Source organism: Physeter macrocephalus, chromosome 10 (assembly GCF_002837175.3).
Source record: "Physeter macrocephalus isolate SW-GA chromosome 10, ASM283717v5, whole genome shotgun sequence".
Classification (NCBI taxonomy): Eukaryota; Metazoa; Chordata; class Mammalia; order Artiodactyla; family Physeteridae; genus Physeter; species Physeter macrocephalus.
The window spans coordinates 30629476-30652041 of NC_041223.1; the positions used below are offsets into that span (position 1 = coordinate 30629476).

A 22566-nucleotide genomic window follows, 5' to 3' on the forward strand; every position below is an offset into this window, starting at 1 on the left:
ATACTGTGGATGAACCTTGCAAACATAATGTGGAATGAAACACTCCAAACTAAAAGAACACATACTCGACAATTCCATTTACATAAATGTCAAAAACCTGGCGATAAACTATAGCATTAAAGGGTGCATCTGTATGTGGTATAACTATAAGGATATGCATGAATGTGATTATCATAAAATTATATGGAGATTTGGGGGAGAAGGAAGTAAGGGATAGTGACACAAAGAATGTTTCTGGGTCCTGGCAATTTTCTATTTCTTCCTAGATCATGATTCCAGGATGTTCGCTTTGTAATAAATCATTGAATTTAACAATTTTCTTCCATGTTTCTTTTCTGTATGTGTTTATAGTTTATAATCCAAAGTTAAAATCTCAACTAATCTAAAATAAAATAAATTTTAGCTTGAAGGTCAAATTTTTGTAGGGATCACCTTTTGTTATTTTCCTTTTCAGACTGTAAGTAGTAGAAAATAATATGTAAAGTGTAGGAATATTTCATCTTGGAAAAAAAGGGCTTATATCTGTGGCTATAACAGAATCCACATGCTTATTCTTTTGTTTTGGTTTGGTTTGGGTGGGTTTATTTTTTTTATTATTATTATTTTTTATAAATTTATTTATTTATTTACTGGCTGTGTTGGGTCTTCGTTTCTGTGCCAGGGCTTTCTCTAGTTGCGGCGAGCGGGGGCCACTCTTCATCGAGGTGCGCAGGCCTCTCACTGTCATGGCCTCTCTTGTTGCGGAGCACAGGCTTCAGACGCGCAGGCTCAGTAGTTGTGACTCACGGGCCCAGTTGCTCCGCGGCCTGTGGGACCTTCCCAGACCAGGGCTCGAAGCCGTGTCCCCTGCACTGTCAGGCAGACTCTCAACCACTGCGCCACCAGGGAAGCCCTGAGTGGGTTTATTTTTTAGCAGTTTGTTAAGAGATTGAGTAGCAAAATATTGTCACCAGAAATGTTTATTTTTTTTTTTGGAAGGAGGCTATTTATTTTCTCTTCCTTTGCTTTTATACTTAGAGAATACATACTGAAGAAAAAAACTGAAGAAAAACCAACCTACTACAAGGATGCACTGCCATACAAAAGCAACAGAAATTCAGTACAAGAACGTATTAACCTCTCCCTTTTCCTTGGTTGAGTCTTAGTTCATTTGAGCAAATTGCTTTTGAGTTTATACCTTCTGTCTTTAGTTTTCCCCTTTTCTCTTAAAATGTCCTCAAATTACAAGTACTCCCACACAGCCTTAATTCAAATGCCTTTAATTATAAATTGAAATTCATGTTTTCCCATTTTCTATTACTTTAAAATGTCCTAACAGTGATTACCTCACTGCTATTCTGAAGTTCAAAACCACATGCATAGCTACTAATCCATTGTGGATTTGTGCCAAGTGTCACTTCTGTCTCAGCCCTCAGAGTACTGATAAGATTGTGATAATTAGAAGCCCCTGGGGATGAGACTCATACTTTCTTGTATGTCTTCTGCCCAATCCACCTGTGCTCAGACACAAGACTCTTTTTTCAATTACTCTGAAGACGGAGTCAGCTTATTATATTGATATGGCAGTTCTCTGCATGCTCTCTCTCCTGGAGTATAGATATCTTAATAACTTTATGAATAAAACTTCTGTTCATATCAAAAGGCATTCCACGGAAGTACATCTTGTGGGATCTGACACCTATCAATATAAGTTAGCACCCTAACCGTCCACGATACCCAATTAATCACTAAATCCTGTTAATTGTTCTTCCTGAAAGAACTCAAGCCACCATTATTTCTTGTTCAAATCACTGCAAACACTTTCTTACTGGTCTCCCTGCCTCTAATCTAGATGCCTCTTGGGTGATGGTGCTAAAAGGTAAAGATATCCTCTCACTCATCCTGTTTAAAAGTTTCTTCCTCTTTACGTTTCACGTTGTTCTCTGAATAAAGTTGAAATTTATTAACGGGTCTCCAAGACCCTTCATCATCAGGCCTCTGATGACATGACGATGCTCTACGTATGTCCCAACATCTTGAATTACTCACAGTTGTGCCATGTTCTCTCCTCTTTCTGTGCCTCTGTACTGTTCCTCCACCCAGAACCCCACTTCTATACCTTCCTTTTTGCTCTGAGAACTTCACATGGTTAAAATGCCTATTTCCTACTTGACCTTTGAGTCTCGGCTTAGATAGCACTTTTTCTGAGTCTCCTTCTCTGAATACCCAAGTCTGGGTTACATGTCACCCACCAGGTGTCTTCATAAGACCCTATACTTATCCCCATAGTGTTCTTATCACTTTGAATAATTGATCACTTCCTTTTCTGTCTAAATCACAAATGAATAAGCCCCTAGACATCGGTGTCTGTATCTGCAACATGGCTAACACCAATGGCTAGCATAGTGCTGGCCCAGACTGGGTACTCTACTAAAAAATAATAATAATCTAATGTTGAATGAATGAAAAAGTTCAGCTAAACGTGTACAAAAAAATTGTACTACTGTTCACTACTCAACAGTAGCTACTGTTAATGAAACTCTGAATGGAAGAATAGTAAGGGAGCTACAAAATAAAAGTAGTTGTTTCACGATGGACTGAAGCAAGGATACCATAAACCATTAACATATGGGAAAATGTTTTAATGATTTTCTGAAGCTGTGCTTCAAATATCTTACCAAAATTGGAAAGTATCATACCAATAAGTTAGCTCCAAAATTGGAGGTCATACTTTTCAAACCCCAAATCAAAATAGGTGGTCTGACAAATGATCCTTATGATTTATAGATATATTAGCACTTAAAATGTTTAAAAATAAATCATATTTAATTTGACACTTACTGAATTATCTTTCTTAAAAATAATTAATTTGGAGGGAATAGAACTAAGGTGAAAATCTGAGATGGGTGGTTTCTGCACCTGTAAGTGTATCAGTTTAGGACGTTTTCGATGAGAAAATGCAAACTGGCTTAGGCCATGTGGACATTTACATAATGAATTTCAGAGGCAGAGAAAATGATAGACTTGGCTTAATCTAGCAACTGAGTCTCCATTTCTTTGCTGTGTCTTAGCTGTGTCCCTGTGTGTGAGCTGCATCCACAAATTGGTAGCTGAATGGCTCTACAGAAGTTCTAGGCCTCACATTAGTCCACTACACATATTTAGAAGAGAAGAGACTTCTTTCTCAGGAGAGCTCAGCAATCTTTCCTCACAGCTCATGGGCCCAAATTAGATCACATGTCATAAGTGAAATAATTGCTCTTGCTTCATTGGTTTAGCCCTGGGTTTCCACCCATTCCTGTGACAAGTATAATGGGATTACCTTGGACCAGACATGAGCTTTCTTTGAGGCTCTGGGGCTTCCCAGGAGAGCGATGGACACATACATGAATATCAGGGCTTTCTGAGGAAGAAATCTTAGGAAGGACAATGGATACTGAGAAAATAACCAACAATATCCACTCTGCTGAAGAATAGCACAGTTGTCTTTCAATTATTTTTTCAATTATTTTTTAATTGTGCTATATACAGAAGATATATAAAGAGTATATATTTTATACTGTATAGATTTTTAGAGGAATTCAAATTGAGCTTATGCCTAGCTCCTAAACATAAATCACATTTAACACAAAGTTTATATTAACCTGAATAACACATTCAGAGGCTCAACACTAGAGGCAATGTCCACGTGCAAAACATTGTTCAAATCCAAAAGAAGTATGTCCCTTTAAAAGTGTTTTCTGACTGGTTAAAAATGGTTTGCTTGAGAGTATTATTAAAAAAATATGTGTGCAATTCCTAAATTGTGGCATTTACGGACAAAGAATCAAAATAGAAATATCTATATTGTCAAGTGGCTTCAGCCTTTTGTTTCTCAAGTAAAAAGTACGTATAATATACAAAATCTGTTTATAAGTCTTGTTTAGAAAATGCATTTGAATTGTGTATTTCACTTTTCTGTCTTCTTCAAGGAAATCATAACCCAAATTTGGCAATATGAACAATAAAGACAAAGCAAGCAATATATACAACTCCTTTCTAAACTGAAACTGCCTTAAAGCCAAAAAAAAAAAATGACTTGCTCATTCTGTGCCTGAGTTGGCTATGCTGACAGATCCATGCCCCCAAGACCACAGCTTTATGCCCTTTTCACACAGAAAATCTCATAGTATAATGGGTAACATACAAGTTAAAAACACAGAGAAAATTTTAAAGCCATTTTAATTTTCTCCCTCAACTCATTATTTATATTGAAAAGATTCTCGTTTTGTTTAATTAAAATATGCTTTGTTTTTTTTATATCAACAAACTTTATTGAGAACATTCTTAAGTTAAGTATAAAAAGTTATACCTAATATGAATCTAGTCTTTGAGGAGCCTCTGGAGACAAAATAATTATTACAGTGTAAAGTGGTAAGTCCATTGATAGTAAGTAATGCTTGAGTGTTAGGGAAATAAAACAAAAGTAGCAAGGGCAGGTATGGGTGATATTCAGATATTTCCCTGGAGAGAATAGCAACTATGTCAAGTCTTAAAGATTTAATAGGAATCATTCTGGCAAAGAGAAGGGAGAAATGCACACAGTACTGGGTAGAGGGAAAAGCAGGAATGAAGGATTTGGAGAATTAAGAAACAGTTCAAAATTACAGAGTTCCAATTTCTCCACATTCTCTCAACACTGCTTCTTTCCTGGTTTTTTTTGTTTGGTTTGGTTTGGTTTGGTAATAGCCATTCTAATGGGTGTAAAGGGATATCTTGTTATCCTTGCAAATATGTATATTTTTTCTTCCAGTTTTATTGAGATATAGTTGACATATAGCACTGTATAAGCTTAAGGCATACAGCATAATGATTTGACTTACGTACTTCATGAAATAGTTACCACAATAAGTTTAGTGAACATCCATCATTTCATGTAGATACAACATTAAAGAAATAGAAAAAAATATATTTTTCCTTGTGATGAGAGCTCAGGATTTACTCTCTCAACAACTGTCATATATAAGGCACAGCAGTGTTCATTACATTTATCATGTTGTGCATTACATCCCTAGTAATTATCTTATAACTGAAAGTTTGTAACTTTTGACTAACTTCATCCAGTTCCCTCTTTCTCCCACCCCTCACTTCTGGTAACCACAAATCTGATCTCTTTTTTCCATGAGTTTTTTTGTTTGTTTTTGAAATATAATTGACCTACAACACTATGTTAGTTCCTGGTACACAACATAGTGATTCGATATTTTCACACATTTCAAAATGATCACCATGATAAGTCTAGTTGTCATCTGTCACCATACAAAGATATTACATAATTATTGAATATATTCCTTACACTGTACATTTCATACCTGTGACTCATTTATTTTGCAATGGGAAGTTTGTACCTCTTAATCTCCCTCACTTATTTCTCTCCTCCCCCCAGCCCACTCCCCTCTGGTAACTACCTGTTAGTTCTCTGTATCTGTTTCTCTGTTTCTGTTTGGTTATGCTTGTTCATTTGTTTTGTTTTTTAGAGTCCATGTATAAGTGAAATCATAGAGTTATGTGTCTCTCTCTGACTTATTTCACTTAGGATAATACCCTCTATGTCCATCCATGTTGTTCCAAATGGCAAGATTTCATTCTAAATTTTTATGGCTAAGTAATATTCCATCATATATATACATTACGTCCATATCTTGGCTATTGTAAATAATGTTGCAATGAATATAGGTGTGCATATATCTGTTCGAATTAGTGTTTTCATTCTTCAGATAAATACCAAGGAGTGTAATGGCTGGGTCATATAGTAATTCTATTTTTAATTTTTTGAGGGCTCTCCATACTGTTTTCCATAGTGGCTCCACCAACTTACATTCCCACCAATGAGGGTTCTATTTTCATCAGATCCTCACCAACTCTTTTACTTTATTTACTTTTTAAAATTTATTTATTTACTTGTTTATTTTTGGCTGCATTGGGTCGTCGTTGCTGTGCACAGTCTTTCTCTAGTTGCTGTGAGCGGGGGCTACTCTTCGTTGCAGTTCGCAGGCTTCTCTTGTTGTGGAGCATGGGCTCTAGGCACGTGGGCCTTAGTAGCTGTGGTGCACGGTCTTAGTTGCTCCATTGCGTGTGGGATCTTCCTGGATTAGGGCTCGAACCCGTGTCCCCTGCATTGGCAGGCGGATTCTTAACCACTGCACCACCAGGGAAGTCCTCAACTCTTGTTATTTGTTGTCTTTTTGATAATAGCCATTCTGACACCTGTGAGGTAATATTTCATTGTGTTGGGTTTTTTTGTTTGTTTGTTTGTTTGTTTGCGGTACGCGGGCCTCTCACTGCTGTGGCCTCTCCTGTTGCGGAGCACAGGCTCTGGACGCGCAGGGCCAGCGGCCGTGGCTCACGGGCCCAGCCGCTCCGCGGCACGTGGGATCTTCCCGGACAGGGGCACGAACCCATATCCCCTGCATCGGCAGGCGGACTCTCAACCACTGCGCCACCAGGAAAGCCCTCGTTGTGGTTTTGATCTGCATTTCTCTGATGATTAGTGATGTTGAACAGCTTCTCATGTGCCTGTTAGCCATCTGTATATCTTCTTGGGAAAAATGTGTATCCAGGTCCTCTGCCCATTTTTTAATTGCATTTTTTGCTTCTTGATGTTGAGTTGTGTGAGTTCTTTATGTATTTTGGATATTAACCCCTTGTCAAGTGTATATCTTCTCTCATTCAGTAGGTGGCATTTTTGTTTGTTGATAGTTTCCTTCACTTTAAAAGTAAAGTAGGCTTTAAATTTGCCACCCCCCAAAAGTAAACAAAATGTAATACAGTTTGTGTTAAGAAATTTGGTTTAATAAATCCAGAGTCTCTCTTTAAGTAATGTTAGGGTTAGATTTTCCTACCTAAATTCAACCAGAGTAAACATGAACTGTATCTTTTCATGTTCAGTCTAGGAGCCTATGTAGAGTTTTTTTTTTTAATGGACAATGATAAATATAGCACATAACTGGCATTGAAGAATTTTTCATGTGTTAAATTCCTGTATTAAAAAAGAAATGAAATGTTATGTGTTAATATGCATATATATATTTTAGATTCTGAACATCAGAAAATGTCTGTGTGTATATGTGTCTAAGAAATAGAAAGAATCTATTGTGAAAACTTTACTAAAAGCAAAGCTTATTGTCATTTTCCTGTTTTTACATGTATATAGTTGGCCAAAGTCATCCCATTATAAGAAGGAGGTATGACTCACAAATCATTTAAAACCTGTGGAACCTCCCACCTTCTTTTAGTGATTCTGAACTGCACTTATTGCCAAGGTTACTGTGGTTACCAGAGCCTTGCTTTTCTAGGATTGAAAATGTTTTTTTAACCCCCCAAAAATCATATTATTTAAATAAATATAAATAAATTATATTTATCATGTAATTTAGATAAAGAGTGCTTAGGTCAAAATCGAAAGAAAAGACAGGATTTTTGCCCTTTAAGCAATGCCTCTTTGAAAAGCCCCAAAGTATTTATAGAATAGCCCTCAAGATGCTGTCTGGCCTTGACTCAATTACTCTTTTCTCGTGAGTCTTCAATGTTGTTTTTCCATTTTTCAACCTTCCAATTTATACCTCCTGTGTAAGAAAGTGGATTATGTGTATTTCCTCAAATTGCTAAGAAATGAGGGATAAATTTAATAAACACAAAATACTAAGAAAAGTAGTCTGCCACTGCAAAAGGCCAAATTTTAAAATTATTCCAACATCACTAGACTATCCCAGTCCATAGAAAAAGATGGAAATCTCTCCAATTCATTTTATAAAGACAGCATAAATTTATTGCCAAACTTGATAAAATACATCCCCTTAAAATTAAAATTGAATATATAACTGAATTACACATCCCTAAATGGCCTTCACCACCCATCATACATTGATATGTAAAACAAACAAACAGCAACATAAAACAATCTTCAACTCAAACTGTGCCATGTCTGGATCTGTCTTCTCCTCCACTCCCTTCAGCTGGATCTATATCCTGCATGCTTAGACCACATCAAATCTCTAAGGCCAGTTCTGGCCTTGAGTATGTAATCAGAAGGAAGCAATTTTTCAAGGACTCAATATCATGTCACCAGTGCAGTCCAGTGCTTTTATCCTGGTTCTGAGATTTGAGTTTTGGCTGTTTCTTGTGCCTGAATCTCTTGCTTGATAATATGCTCAGCTCTCGCCAGCATCCATGCTGTGGAAAAGAGTTCTGACCTTGAGCCCCTTTTCATAGCTGAGGTCCCGTACTGCGTATACTCATCCCGAGGCTGACAGCCTCTGACTCACCTTCCAGGTCAAACACCCGGATGCTGACTTGTCTGAAGTGGTTGATGTCAGAACTGCTATCTTCACTCTGCTGAACTGGACAGCCTCTCAGAGCATAAGGCTGAATCTGTCTCTTCACCATCTGAACAATCTTTCCAGCAGTTTTGGTTCTGGGTATCAGTCCTTCCAAGCCTGACTCCTTTTTTTTTTTAACATAAATTTATTTATTTGTTTTTGGGTGCCTCAGGTCATCTTTGCTGCGTGTGGGCTTTCTCTAGTTGTGGTGAGCGGGGGCTACTCTTCATTGCGGTGCATGGGCTTCTCATTGCGATGGCGTCCCTGTTGCAGAGCACGGCGTCTAGGCACGCGGGCTTCAGTAGTTGTGGCACGCGGGCTCAGTAGCTGTGGCTCGTGGGCTCTAGAGCGCAGGCTCAGTAGTTGTGGCGCGTGGGCTTAATTGCTCTGCAGCATATGGGATCCTCCCGGACCAGGGCTCGAACCCATGTCCCCTGCATTGGCAGGAGGATTCTTAACACTGTGCCACCAGGAAAGTCCCAGTCTGACTCCTTTTGACTACTTTAATGAAGCAGTGCCCAAGAACAAACCTTTCTTATATCTTACCTCCTCACCCTTAACTCCTAACCCTTGGATATGTCCCCATAACCACATGCTAAAAAAAAAGAACGCTAATGTAACACTCCTATCTGTAAGTCAATCTTCCCGTGGAGAAACACACACATACAAACACACAGACACAAACACATATATAGATACACACGCACAAGACTAGATGGTTATTAATCTATAATTTCCTAAACGGGTAGAATTACACGATTTTGATGGTAATAAGGTGTTTTCTTGCACCCGGCAGTACTTGGGTAATGAACAAAATGAATGCTTTCCACACCCCAACTGTACTTTCTAATGATCTCTAGTTAAGTGTTTTTCACTATAAAGTGTTTCTGTTTCTATTATGTTTTTCCTTCTTAGTTCTCAGGAGTGACGATTTCTGGAAAAAGTTCTATAACAAATCTTGCCACCATCTTGACTTCACTGTTGCGACCAAAATGTCTTAAGAACAGTAACGCAGCTCATGGAAAATTCCTAGAACAACCACGTTTCCTCCAATATGCATATTCCCAGATACATCTGAATACATATCAACTAATATCAGTAGTGTCTGTCTTCATATTAATAGACACAATGAGTTTTAATATAAATATCAACACCAAGAATCCTCATTAATTTATTCAGAGGAATCAACAAAAATGTTTTAGAGCAACAGAGAGATGACAGAGGATGAGTATTGTTACATACAAGGCAATGCTTCTGTTGACATATTGCAGTATCATTTGGAAAGGAGGCACAGGAAATTCTATATGTTAATTAATATTGGCAGCAATAGAGTTTCTGAAACTGTGGTTGTCTTTCAGCATCATTTAGCAGTAAATTTGAGACATGTTACATTACAATTGACTCATAATCTCTCTGAATCAAATGTTACCCATCATCAACCAATCACTATACATCATTACCAATTGCTATACATACTTTTACCCATCTATACTTGCTTATTGAGACCAACCTGTCATGTCTTACCAAGACTTTCCTCCCCAGCTGCTCCCGAGTCCCCATTTCTAACAGCCCTCTTCCTATTTCATCCCTTTTTAACTCTCCATTCTCTTTCTCTTAGGTCCCTATGCCACCATGTCCCCACTGAAAACCCTCATTGCTGGGAGAGGAGGACAAAAGTATTTGACTTTGAAACATATAAGTAGATTCCTGGCTTTAAAATCTCAACCAAATGAAGATCTATTGCCTTCACCCAAAGCAAAAAACCATTCTAGATTTGTTTGAATTAAAGAATTACATGTGTACCAAGAGATGTTTGACTTTGTCTCTTTCTTAACTTGATTACCTAGGAATTATGAAGAATAGAGAATAACAATATCAAACTAACAAGGTTATTATGAGGATTAAATGAGATCTTATTTGTCAAAGTGCTTATGCTCTAATCAAGGTAATCTGTTAGTTTGGTTTAACTAGGCTTTCTCATAACAATCAGACTTGTCTCAGGACAGAATGGTACAAGTTTAAAATCATTTACATAATTCTGGCTCAACATTTGTAAATACTTAAATTTAATCAGAATGTAGGTTCCATATGAAACAGTCACCCATTAGTCTAGAAATGTGACTTCATGCCACATTCAGAAAAAAATGAATTATAATTACAAACACAAATGAACACTATTGCTTTAATGTAATATGTTTCACTAAAATAAGTCAATTAATAGGTTAAAATAACAACCTTCAAAGGAATATGTAAATTAAGTGGATCTGGGATAGTGCCCTTCTTATTGATGGGTTTCTTGCCATAAGATTAACTCTGTGGGTAGAGTTAATTTTCTTCCTTATTTGAATTGGGTATCATTTTCCAAATAGAACAACCAAGACTAAGACAACAAAACTAGAACTAATAAAATAGCTTTCAGTAAGTAGTAGTAGTTAAATTATAGTATAGTAGTAGTCAGTTAAAATATAGTATAGTAGTAGTCAGTTAAATTATAAATATTAAATAAATAGCTTTTGAAAATGTTTCATAACAATAGTCAATTTGACAAAAAAAAAGTGTTTACAAAAAGATCCTGTTTAAAATGCCAGCCACAAAAATTAAAACAAAGCAAACAACCCAACAAAAACTTCTAGGCAAAACTTATCAACAAAAATGAAGACAAGAAAGTGAAGATGGAAGAGCCAGAGAAGGAAGAGGAACAGGAGGCGGAAAGGGAAAGAGGAGAGAGATGAAACATGGAAATTAACTTCTTCACTTAATCCTTAATGTTTTCTTGCAAAGTAATAAGGAAGAAATTTTATAAAAGGGGAAATAATAAGGAGAAAATCATCCTTACCAGCTATAAAAACACACTATAAAGCTACATTAAGGGCTTCCCTGGTGGCGCAGTGGTTGCGCGTCCGCCTGCCGGTGCAGGGGAACCGGGTTCGCGCCCCGGTCTGGGAGGATCCCACATGCCGCGGAGCGGCTGGGCCCGTGAGCCATGGCCGCTGAGCCTGCGCGTCCGGAGCCTGTGCTCCGCAACGGGAGAGGCCGCAACGGAGGGAGGCCCGCATACCACAAAAAAAAAAAAAAAAAAAAAAAAAAAAAAGCTACATTAATTAAAACTCTGATGATAAAGGAATAGACGAATAATTGGATAAAATGACAACAGTAGGCAATTCCATGCTTATATAAGGGTTTAGTATGTTTTAAAAGGTAGCATTGCAAATCTCAGGGGATAATGGGCTATTCAATAAATGATGTTATTTAAAAAAATCTCCATTTAGGAGAACAATAAATTGCAAAGAATACTTTCCAGATGGATTAAACATCCTAACATGAAAATGAAAAGTATTGAAAAATAGAAAATAATATATTAAAACTATTTCTGTAATCCCCCTAATCAAGACCTAAACCCAAAATCATAGTGCAAAGAAATGAGAGAATTTTTATATTCTTTAAGCTTTTCTTCTAAGAAAGAGATTGATGTGGCAGATATAGGGAAGAATGTATCCTTAAGGTGTGCACTGCATCATTAGTTCTATCAGCCAAAAATTAGACATATTTTGTACATATACATAGTACGTCCATAACATATAATATCATACTGGCATTAAAAGAGGGAAATAGGTATTCATATACCTCATAGAACAATGTCCATATTATGTTGTCAAATAAAATCAGCAAATTACAAAATATGTCCTAATACAATTCCACTTCTATAAGAAAAGCCAACACATACCTACACACACGCACATTTACATTATATACGACCAGAAGATTTTTAGAAAAGTAGATAAGATACTAACCAAATTGTTAATATTGTTATCCCTAGAGATTAAAACTGAAAAGGGGGCTAAGGAGTTTTCATTTTATACTTCACATACATCTCAATTGCTTCAATGTATTTTTTAATCAAAGCGTGTGCTACTTGAACAATTTTCTTTAAATGGACATTATTTTATTAGAATAGTTTTAGACTTACAAAGAAATCGGAAGATAGTACAGAGTTCCTATAATCCCACACCCAGTTTCCCTTTGTGTATATTAGTATGGTATATTTGTTGCTATTAATGACCCAATATTGATACATTAATATTACATAAAGTACATAATTTATTCAGATTTCTTTAGCTTTATCTAATGTTCTTTTTCTGTTCCAGGATCCCATCCGGGATGTCACATGACGTTTAATTGCCACGTCTCTTTAACTATGACAGTTTCTCAGACTCTCCTTGTTTTTGATGACCTTGACAGTTTTGGGGAGGACTGGTCAGGTATTCGCAGGATGTCCCTCTTGGGAATTTGTTTGATATTCTCTCATGATAAGACTGGGGTTTTGTATTTGGGGGAGGAAGATCACAAAGGTTAAGTGTCATTTTCATCACATCATGTCAAAGGTAAATACTATCAACATGATTTCTGACTGTTGATGTTGACCTTCATCACCTGGCTGAAGTAGCATTTGTCAGGTTCCTCCACTGTAAAGTTACACTGCCCCTCCCCCCTTTTATACTGTGCTCTTTGAAAGGAAGTCACTATGCACAAACCACACTTAAAAAGCGGAGGGTTATGCTCCCCTCCTTGAGGGCAGAGTATCTACATAAATTATTTGGAATTCTTCTACACAGGAGATTTGTCACTTCTCCACAGTTATTAATTTATTCAATCATTTATTTGTAAAAGTACAGACTCATGGATATTTACTGTATACTTTGGGTTATAACCAATACTGTTTTATTAATTTTATTACTCATATTGTCCCACTTTGGCCATTGGAAGCATTTTTATTTAACTCCTGTACTTCTTAGACATACCTCCATTAGTGCTTGTTTTCGTTTATTTTTTGTTTTTGTTTACTGTGAGTAGTTCATTCCTTTTTGGCACCACAAGATTCTCTAGGCTTATCTTGCATATTGCCTTCCCCAGCTGTAGAATCAACCATTTCTCCAAGGAGCTCTAGTTCTTTTCATTGGAGAATGGTATTAGAAACCAAGATCTGGGCACTGGATATGCTCTTTGCTACTGGGATATTGCTTCTAGGCCCTCTCACCTCACAGAGCAAAGAAACACATGTATATATACTAACCCCTGTATATACAAATATCTATAAATATTTCTATATGTAATCATCCATATCTATATAAAGCTAAACATCAGTTCATACTGTTTGTCTCCAATTCTAAGCTATTCCCACATGGATCACTTTAGCCTCTTCTAGTTTATCTGTAGATTCCACTCCAACAAGAAAAAATCTCATTCCCACCATCTGCCATCCATTTACTTAATTTTTCAATTCCAGTATACATATATCAGTATCAGAATAGTTTACCTGTAACTCCATAAAAAGCAACTTTATCAACTAGATTATAGTACTTATGTGCATTGCCTTTCACCTTTAGTCTTAGAGACTACTCATTTCCAAAGTTATTTAGGTCAGCATCTTTTACCCCCCTTTCCCTTCAGTGAGGTTGTGTCATACATTTGTAATACAGATATTCTCTTTTCCAGTCTGCATTCCTTCCTGGATCTCCCAAACTCCTAAATAATTTTTTTAAATTTTCATACATAAATGTTCACTCTTTGAGCTGTAAAGTTCGATGGGATTTTTTTCAAATGCCTAATATCATGCATCTACCATTACAGTATTATACAGAATAGTTTTGCTACCCTAGAAATTCCCTTTGATTCACGTATTCATGCCTTTCCCTTCCCCTAAACCCCTAGCAACCACCAATCATTTTATTGTCTCTATAGTTTTGCCTTTTCCAGAATGTCATATAGTTGGAATCATGCAATACGTAGCCTTTTCAGACTGGTGTGTTTCATCTAGAGAAAAAAAAAAATCTAAAGTAAGTAATTAGAAAACAATTGATGTAAAGTATAGAAAAAAGAAATCTAAATATCTGGTATTGATTAAAATTTATAAACACTAAATTTAAAATACTTAGTCTTTGTAACACTTGGAGGCTTTAGGGAACACTCAGCAATCATCCTTCATGAAAAATTCCTTAATTCTAAACCCTGTAAATCAATGCAGGAAGGTTCAGCAAGAGTGCACTGGCAGTCTAATTGCTGGGAATAGCTGGTCTAAGGGGGAGAGGTAACCTCGAAAGGAACTAGGATTTATCCACAGCTAGAATTCAAGCCATTTCAGGGATATGGTTAAGAGAGTAATTTTATTCTAAATTTGTTTTTTCAATACCAGACTCTTTAAGAGACCATATTATGTTTAAAAACCAAATACCCATAGGTATGATACAGTTAAAAATAGCCTCCACATGTCTTAATAGTGTACTATTTAAAGTGCAAAAATTATACCACACAGAAGCATGAAAAAAGAAATGTAATGATCAAGCGGTTAAAGGGTATGTATTCTACTTAAGCACAGCGATTGTTTCTTGAAAAACAGCATTTAGCCAAACAAGTACATTCAAGCTGTTAAATGTTTTTCGTTACTATTAAATTAAGATCTCTAGGTAGCAAGATGTTATTTAAATCTGATACTGGTATAGATATAGATTTAAAAAAAAAAAGCCTTATGAGTTATTCAGATAGAAGATGCAAATCGTGTTTCGATTCTAGGCTTCTAGGTACCGCTTAACTCCAATCTAAGTCAACTACTGGTAATATTGTGGTGTCCTCGTTTCATGCCAAAGCCAGGAAGTCCTGAACCAGAAATCTTCCAAGAAAGCCTATTCTTATGCGATATTTAATCTGATCTTTTGGCAAAGAAAACTAAGAATAATTTTGGATTGGGCTTCTGAACTTTTTGGCTGCTTATCTAAAAGGAATAAAACCAAACTACTGAAGACTTTTGTACTTTTAAAAAAATTTTCTTACTCCAATAAAGATGTTAAAAAAATTTTTTTTTCTGTAGGGAAAGAAGAGTGTTATATCATTTCTTGCAAAAAAACTAATCAAAGAAGTTTATAGATTTGAATTATGGCTTCTAGATTTGGGCCCGAAAATTCAACTTTTCTTCATTACCTGAAAATAATGAGAAATAAATGTCTATTGGCTCCTCTTAGAACAGACATCTCTTTCCAAGTCTTCAAGATGTCTTGGCTAAAACTACATTGCTTTAAAAATGGCAGACTTGGGAATAATTTAGGTTCAAAAGGTTTAGGGAGCTGAGAATGCAGGAACATAGAATGCTCAAATTATCTAAGATTTTGCTTCCCTGAGAACTTTAGAAATCAGTTAGCCAGTGGAGGGGAGGGTGAGTTTTCTACAGGATTCACATTTTCCACCTACAAATTGGCAAATATTTTTAAAACTTTTAACTTGGTAAAAGTCAGAATACAAGGAAATGGATGCCTATACATTGTTGATGAGAGAGTAAATTCTTATTGGAATATTTTAGTAACAAGCGATAGCCCTTAAATCGCACATATCTTCAACTGGGTAATTCTACTCAGGGAATGGAGGTCCAAGGATTTACTTATAAAGATATCCATCATAGCAGTTATAATGGTCAATGTCAGAAACATCAAAAAGTCCAACAATATGCATTATTTGATTTTAATAAGTAAAAATACCTAACACATAAACTATCCTTCTGCATCTTTTAACTTTCCCAATAAACCTATAGGGTAGGTACTACTGTGATCCCCACTGAGGAAACTCACATACAAGGAGATTAAGTAATTTGCCTAAATTCATACACCTAACAAGCAGCAGAGCTCGGATTTGAACCCACACAACCTAGCTTCAAAGTCCGTACTCTTCATCACAATGAACTGTGGTTACAGCTAATATCAACTGAGTTCCTACTACCACATCCATCAAGCCAAGCACTTTACCTGTGTTAACTCATCTAATCCTCACAACACCACTGTGAGGTGTGCACTCTTTTGGACCCTCTTATTTTCTTTATGTTATAGGTAAATGAATGGATGTCATTCCCAGTAACAGGAAGATTTCTTCCAAGCTGGTTTTCTGTCATCCTCCCTCACCCCTTCTTGCTGTTCTAATGAAAGAATAATTCATTAAGTCCCAGCAGCTCAGAGTTTCCTCTCTCATAGAAATCTATCCCTTCCTTGAGACCTGGCGAGAGATATGAGTAAAAGATTTTGGATGTCTTTTTTTTTTTTAAATTAATTTCAGAATCATTGTCTTGAGCAGATATTTTTTGGAGACTGTATTTTAAGGTAGTGGCTCTCTTCTGGTTTCATTGAAAATAGAGGAAGGGTACAGAGCTTAACTTTGATTTATATTAGTATGTTTTAATCAGGCAAATGGAATCAATGTGCCTTTTATTCCATCTTTTACTAGATACAATATATATATATTACTTTTGAAATAAGAAAATTAAAATTTCTTTTACTTTTAAAAGTGAATATACCTCAAAGTAGATGAGAGGAACTTCTTGAATTAGGAACCAAATATCTGTCTCAAGCTCCATTCGAGAGACAATTGGACACCTCTGCGATTATAGTGTAACATCATATTTGATTATTTAATATTGTGCTTTTCGGTCCAGCTATTTCTCTTAATTTGTGACTTTCAACTCTCTTTAAGAAATAGCTAAAGCTATTTTTCCCTCCAGGAAAAGATCATACAGTAAGACTTCTAAAAGACCCCTCTTTCTATCACTAACCCCTGAAACTTTTTTTGAGCCCTCATTCCAGCTGCCTGACTCAGATCAGAGTTTGGTCCTTATTAAAAATGTTAAATTTTTGTAACTTCTAGCAGACAAAAGTGCAAGAAAAAGGCTTTGAGACTCAAAACATTTGAGAATCAAAAGGCAAGGCCCCGAATGACCTAGGTAATAAAGTGAGTGCATAAGTAATCCATTTGGAGGATCTTTGGACTGAAAAGGGGAGTATGAGAGTTGAAGAGGAAGCCAGGGAGTCTGGACTGATGAGTGTCCCCAGCAGGAATAGTGCACCCTGTCCCCAGCCCTGGGACCAGGACCACAGAAGAGGCAAGGCTGACGAACTGGTGGGGGAGATAAAACTAAAAACCTCAGACAGATTTTGTATGTTTGAGAATATGGGATGATGGTATCATAGTTTAGCTTGCATCAGATCACCACAGATTGCTGGGTCCACCCCCAATGATTGATTCTGATCCGATAGGTCTAGGGTGGAGCCTGAGAATTTGCATTTCTAATAAGTCCCTGGTGATATCGCTGCTGCTGTTCAGGGAACACACTTTGAAACCATAGGTATAGAGGACTGTCTTTCATTTCCTAGGTGTAACCTGGTGCACTGAATATTGTCCATTTGCCCCTCCAGATCTACTTTCTGCCCTTCTCCACCTGGCTCTGTGTTTCAGGAGACTGGTCCTGAGCAGAATGGACTGAATCAATGTATGCTTGTCCATTGGCTCCTGCTTGGTTTGAACTAATAGAGGACACTAACAGGAGGGAAAGACTAGAGTGACATTGGGTACTTATTCCCCAGGCTCTCCCTCCGTGGATTGACTGTGTCTCTACACAAAAAGCACATATTCTGTGATGTGGTCATGAGATCTTCCCCAAGCTCCCATAATGTTACTCTCTCCTTGCCTCTCAGGTCTGGGGGTGATAATAGCTTCCACCGCCACTGTTTTTTAGCCTTGGGTTCCTGTATAACCGTCATTGCTTTCCCTAAATTTGCCCACATCTTTAGAAATAGCTCCTTTAATAATCTCTTCAAATTAGAATTGTCAGGGTACCAGCTGTTTGCTGCCAGTACCTCAACTGATATAGCAGGATAGGTGGTCAGCCTCATATTTCTTCCCCTGCATCCAACATACCTATAATGAGAGACACCTTTCTGTGTCTCTCAAGAATATGGAAGGAGCTCAGAGAGAGCAGGTGAGATTAAAGAAGCCCTGAGCTGAGATAAGGAGGGCTCAGCAGTACTGCCAACAAGGACCCTCATCAGATGGGACTGAGAACCACTTGGACTATGTGGTTATGGAGAAAATCACAATAATTAAGGATAAGTAAGACAAAAATATATTTATCAGTAGATGATAACAGGTGAAAACCAGATCTTCCCTCTCCCAAAAAGGGAGGCTATATAGATGTGATAACACTGGAACTTAAATGGGTAGTTGGTCTTAAACATTCAAATATTGGTGATTTCAACATAGAGAATACTTGTAGTTTCACAAAAAGAAAAGGAAGTGAAAACCTTGAGTTGACAAAGACCAGTAAAATGAGAGTACACAATAGAGTTTAAATTATTGTAGTAGCCTCCAAGGTAGACCCTAGTGATTCCCACTCCAAGTACTTCTGTCCCTGTATAGTGTTTTCCCACATTGAACAGGGCTGACCTGTGTAGCCAGAAGCATAATGTGGAAATGGCAGAGCATGACTTCCAAGGCTAGTTCATAGAAGACACCGCAGCTTCTGCTGCCAAAATCTTGGCTCATTGTATACCAATGTTGAAATGAGATACAGAGACAGAGTTTTGGAGGAGAAAGAATGGGTAGCTTTATTCTTTTCCAGGGAAAGAGGGGAACTTAGCAAGCTAGCACCTCAAGAACTGTGCCCCCCTCCCTGAGGAATAGGGAGAGGCCTTATAGTCAGGGCTCATGGTCAGGGGTATGCCATAAGGATCAAGGAAGTAAGTCCTGCATTCTTCTTTCTTCTGCAGAGTTTCAAAAGAGTGGGATTGCTGACAAGATTAAGGTGTGTGCAGGGTCTCAGGTCGTCTCCTAATCTTGATGAGCGTCTCTGGTCCCTTTAATCTTGCCTCAGGTGGTTTCCTGGCTGCTCCTTCCTTGATTTGCAACTGTTTGAATCTGCCCTTTGGAACTCAGGGAAGGTCATGGAGGCTGGAGTCTTGCCGAAAAGAATTGGGAAACAAAAAGGCCTCCATGCCTCAGAGCTCCATAGGGCCCCATTCGGTTTCACTTCTATATTTGCTCTCTTGGATCACTCAGTCTGGGAGAGTCAGGTGCTATGTTGTAAGAGAACTGAAGAAGGCTTACAGAGACATACATATGACAACAGCTAGCCCCAACTTTCCAGCCACAGTAGTGAGCCATCTTGGAATCAAATCCTTTAATCTCACTGAAGTATTGACTCATAAGAGCCCCAAGGTCAGAACCACTCAGCTACGATGCTGCCAATTTATTGACCCACCAAAACTCTGTGAATGATAAATGTTTGTTGTTTTAAATTGTTAAGTTTAGGGTAATTTATTTCACGCAGTAGACAACTTCTTCCACAGATTTCATAACTGGGCATGCTGTACTGACATAAGAAAAACCTAAAAGGTAGGAGAAGCTTTATACCTGGGCAGTGAGCAGAAGCTGAAAGAACTCTGAGGAGAGTATTAGGAAAAGTCCAAGAGCCTGTAAAGATATTGTTAGCAGAAGCCAAATGGCCTTTGAGGTGATTGCCAGTGAAGGTTGAAAGAAAAGTAAGGAGAATGTTATTGGAAACTGGAGGAAAGAAGAGCCTTATTATGTAGTGACAAGAAGTTTAGTAACACAGCGACCTGTGGAAATGTGGAAAGTAGAAAATATAACAATTAACTAGGTACATCACTTGAAACTTCAGATGTAAGCATGTCATTTCAAATACAAAGGACAACTGGTCATTCTGAGCGCCAATGGAATGCAAATCCCTCTGGTCAACTAAATTCACTCAAGTACTATTATTTCTGTATGACCACAGGCTTACATTTCCAAGTATTATTTCTTCTATTAACCTTCCTCTTAATTCTTCTCATATGCCTTTGGAAAACATTTTCCCATTAAAATAAATTCTACATTGCTTTCTCCAAAACACACTCACTTGACAATCTTGTTTTACACTAAAATCTTTCTCTTGACTTGAAGGCTTTTCTAGTGGTGGGTGTTCATTTTCCTGCACTGTGATTACCAAAACATAACAAAAGCAACTTTTGCATTCTCCTCTTCCCCTTCCTTCTCTGTTGCTACTTCTAGAGCATTGCTTAAGGACAAAAACTCTTTGAAGTTCCTGACATTTCCATACAATATGCCTACTCTTTTTGGATAAACTCTGATTCTTGTTTCACTTTTTACATCTTCCTTTTATATTTGTTTTTTTTTTTTTAAAAAAAGTAGATTCTTTGTTTAAAAATTTTATTATCTGAACTTCTTATTGGTCTAATCTTGATTTTTATTGTGATCTGCCCCTTTTTCCCCATAAATGGATTGTTTCTTTGAGTGTGTTTAACCTGGATTGTGATCTTATCTTCAGAAAAAAAATAAAGAACATGTTTTCCTTTAGAGTTGTGTTACGTTTCTGTTACTATAAAATCATCATAAAATTACTCTAAAGTGGATATTACTACTTTAAAAAAGTAGTTTCACAGTTTGAGGCTTCCAGACCCTATAAGAAGGATAAATTCAAATCTCAAAATCACAGAGCAGGGGATAATCTTTTCCCATCCTGACCCTAGAGCAATTCTGATAAACGCCCTTGTCATTTCCCAGTGCTGACAGGCAGTTTGTTCCTAGTCCACCGTTTCACTGAAGTAGCAGCCCTGACTTTAGACAAAGGACTCAAAACGTCTATCTCAAGGTACCTCAAAGCTTAATAGCCCATTTCCAAGGGTATATAAAAGCCAATCCATGGGACTTCCCTGGTGGCACAGTCGTTAAGAATCCACCTGCCAATGCAGGGGACACGGGTTCGAGCCCTGGTCTGGGAAGATCCCACATGCCACGGAGCAACTAAGCCCATACACCACAACTACTGAGCCTGCACTCAAGATCCTGTGAGCCACAACTACTGAAGCCCGCGCACCTAGAGCCCGTGCTCCACAACAAGAGAAGCCACCACAATGAGAAGCATGGCGAGCATCGCAAGGAAGAGTGGCCCCCGCTCGCCGCAACTAGACAAAGCCCGCACGCAGCAACAAAGGCCCAACGCAGCCAAAAATAAATTAATTAATTTTAAAAAAAGTTTAAAAACCAATCCTTGGCTACTAAAATTGGCAAATATCCCAGACAACTCCTACAAAAATTCTCTCTTAACCCTCTGGTTTTCATTTTCTCCTTGGGTTCTAGCTTCCAGAAATTGCTTTTATGTATGCATATGTGTATGCTTGTATATACACAAGTTGATATACAAGTATATACAAGTTGGTATTTGTTGTTTTGTATTTCCAGGTGATACAGAAGGTTTTTCAGGTTGTCTAATCCAGCATGTTGCCAGAAATGGAAGTCTTCTGGTCTACTTCACCTGTCTTTTTTTTTTTTAACTTTATGGTTTCTACTTACTTCTAATTTCAGCTAATCCAGAGCTTTGACTCTTCATGGCCCCTGCTAAAAAATACATTCTTTTTACCATTCTCTTTACATCTTTTCATAAATTGCCCTATTTATATCTGCAGGAAAAAAGAGGGCTTGGGAATTCCCTGGTAGTCCAGTGGTTAGGGCTCTGCACTTCCACTGCAGGGGGCACAGGTTCGATCCCTGGTCAGGGAACTAAGATTCCACATGCCACATGTGGAAAACAAAACAGCAAAAAGAGGGCTTCTCCTTGCTGATGACCATTATTCCTTATTTAGGCAGACATAACAGACCATCTCTATAGGCCGCTAGTCAGACTGTAGATTGGCTGCCCCAGTGTTAGTTGCCCATCACTTTCCCCTCAGTCCAGGCATCAGTGAGCATGGAGTGCAGCCATTCCTATAGAGAATGAACACTATCTCAGCAGGCTCTCTCAGTGAGGCAGTTCTTTTATATAATGGCTATAGTTTTGAATTACCTATATGTACATTCCCATTCTTGGAAAACCCAGTAATATGACTTATACACCAAGGGAGAAATCCCCAAGTCGGTATAATAAAGCTGATTATTCTGTTTCCACCTACTTCAATCTGGTTCTCTGGGGTTCTTGCTCCTGCCTTTCCCAGATACACCCTACCCTCCTTACTCTATTCCCACTTCAGCTTAGCAAAAGGCTTCCCCTGAGTAGACTTTCCCCAACTTCAGTAGCTTCCTACAAATGGTATGATTATGTTGTCAACAAATTTCCAGAGCCCTAGACCTGTAAAGCATCTGAGACAATTTCTACTCAAACTTAATGAGAAACAGGTTGCCATTAAGCAGTAGCTTCTAAGACTATCAGAATTTTTCAACCACAGTGTTCTGACTCATGTTTGTTTCAATAATTGTGAGATAATTACACTTTGTTATTAACAATAAATATAAAATATTTTTGAGTTATTTGCTTCTTATTTCGTAGTCACTTGCATTACGATTATTTACATTCCATGTGAAATTGTAAAAATGAAATTATAAGTCATATATCAGTGAAATCTCTTTGATT

The 22566-nt window shown here is 37.5% G+C and overlaps 1 non-coding gene across 1 annotated transcript; it reads left to right on the top strand.

The window, feature by feature from the left end:
- The first annotated feature begins 21646 nt into the window (after window positions 1–21646).
- On the top strand, window positions 21647–21719 carry TRNAG-UCC (transfer RNA glycine (anticodon UCC)). The gene has a single exon. It is a non-coding gene; the product is annotated as a tRNA-Gly (tRNA).
- Window positions 21720–22566: the final 847 nt, after the last annotated feature.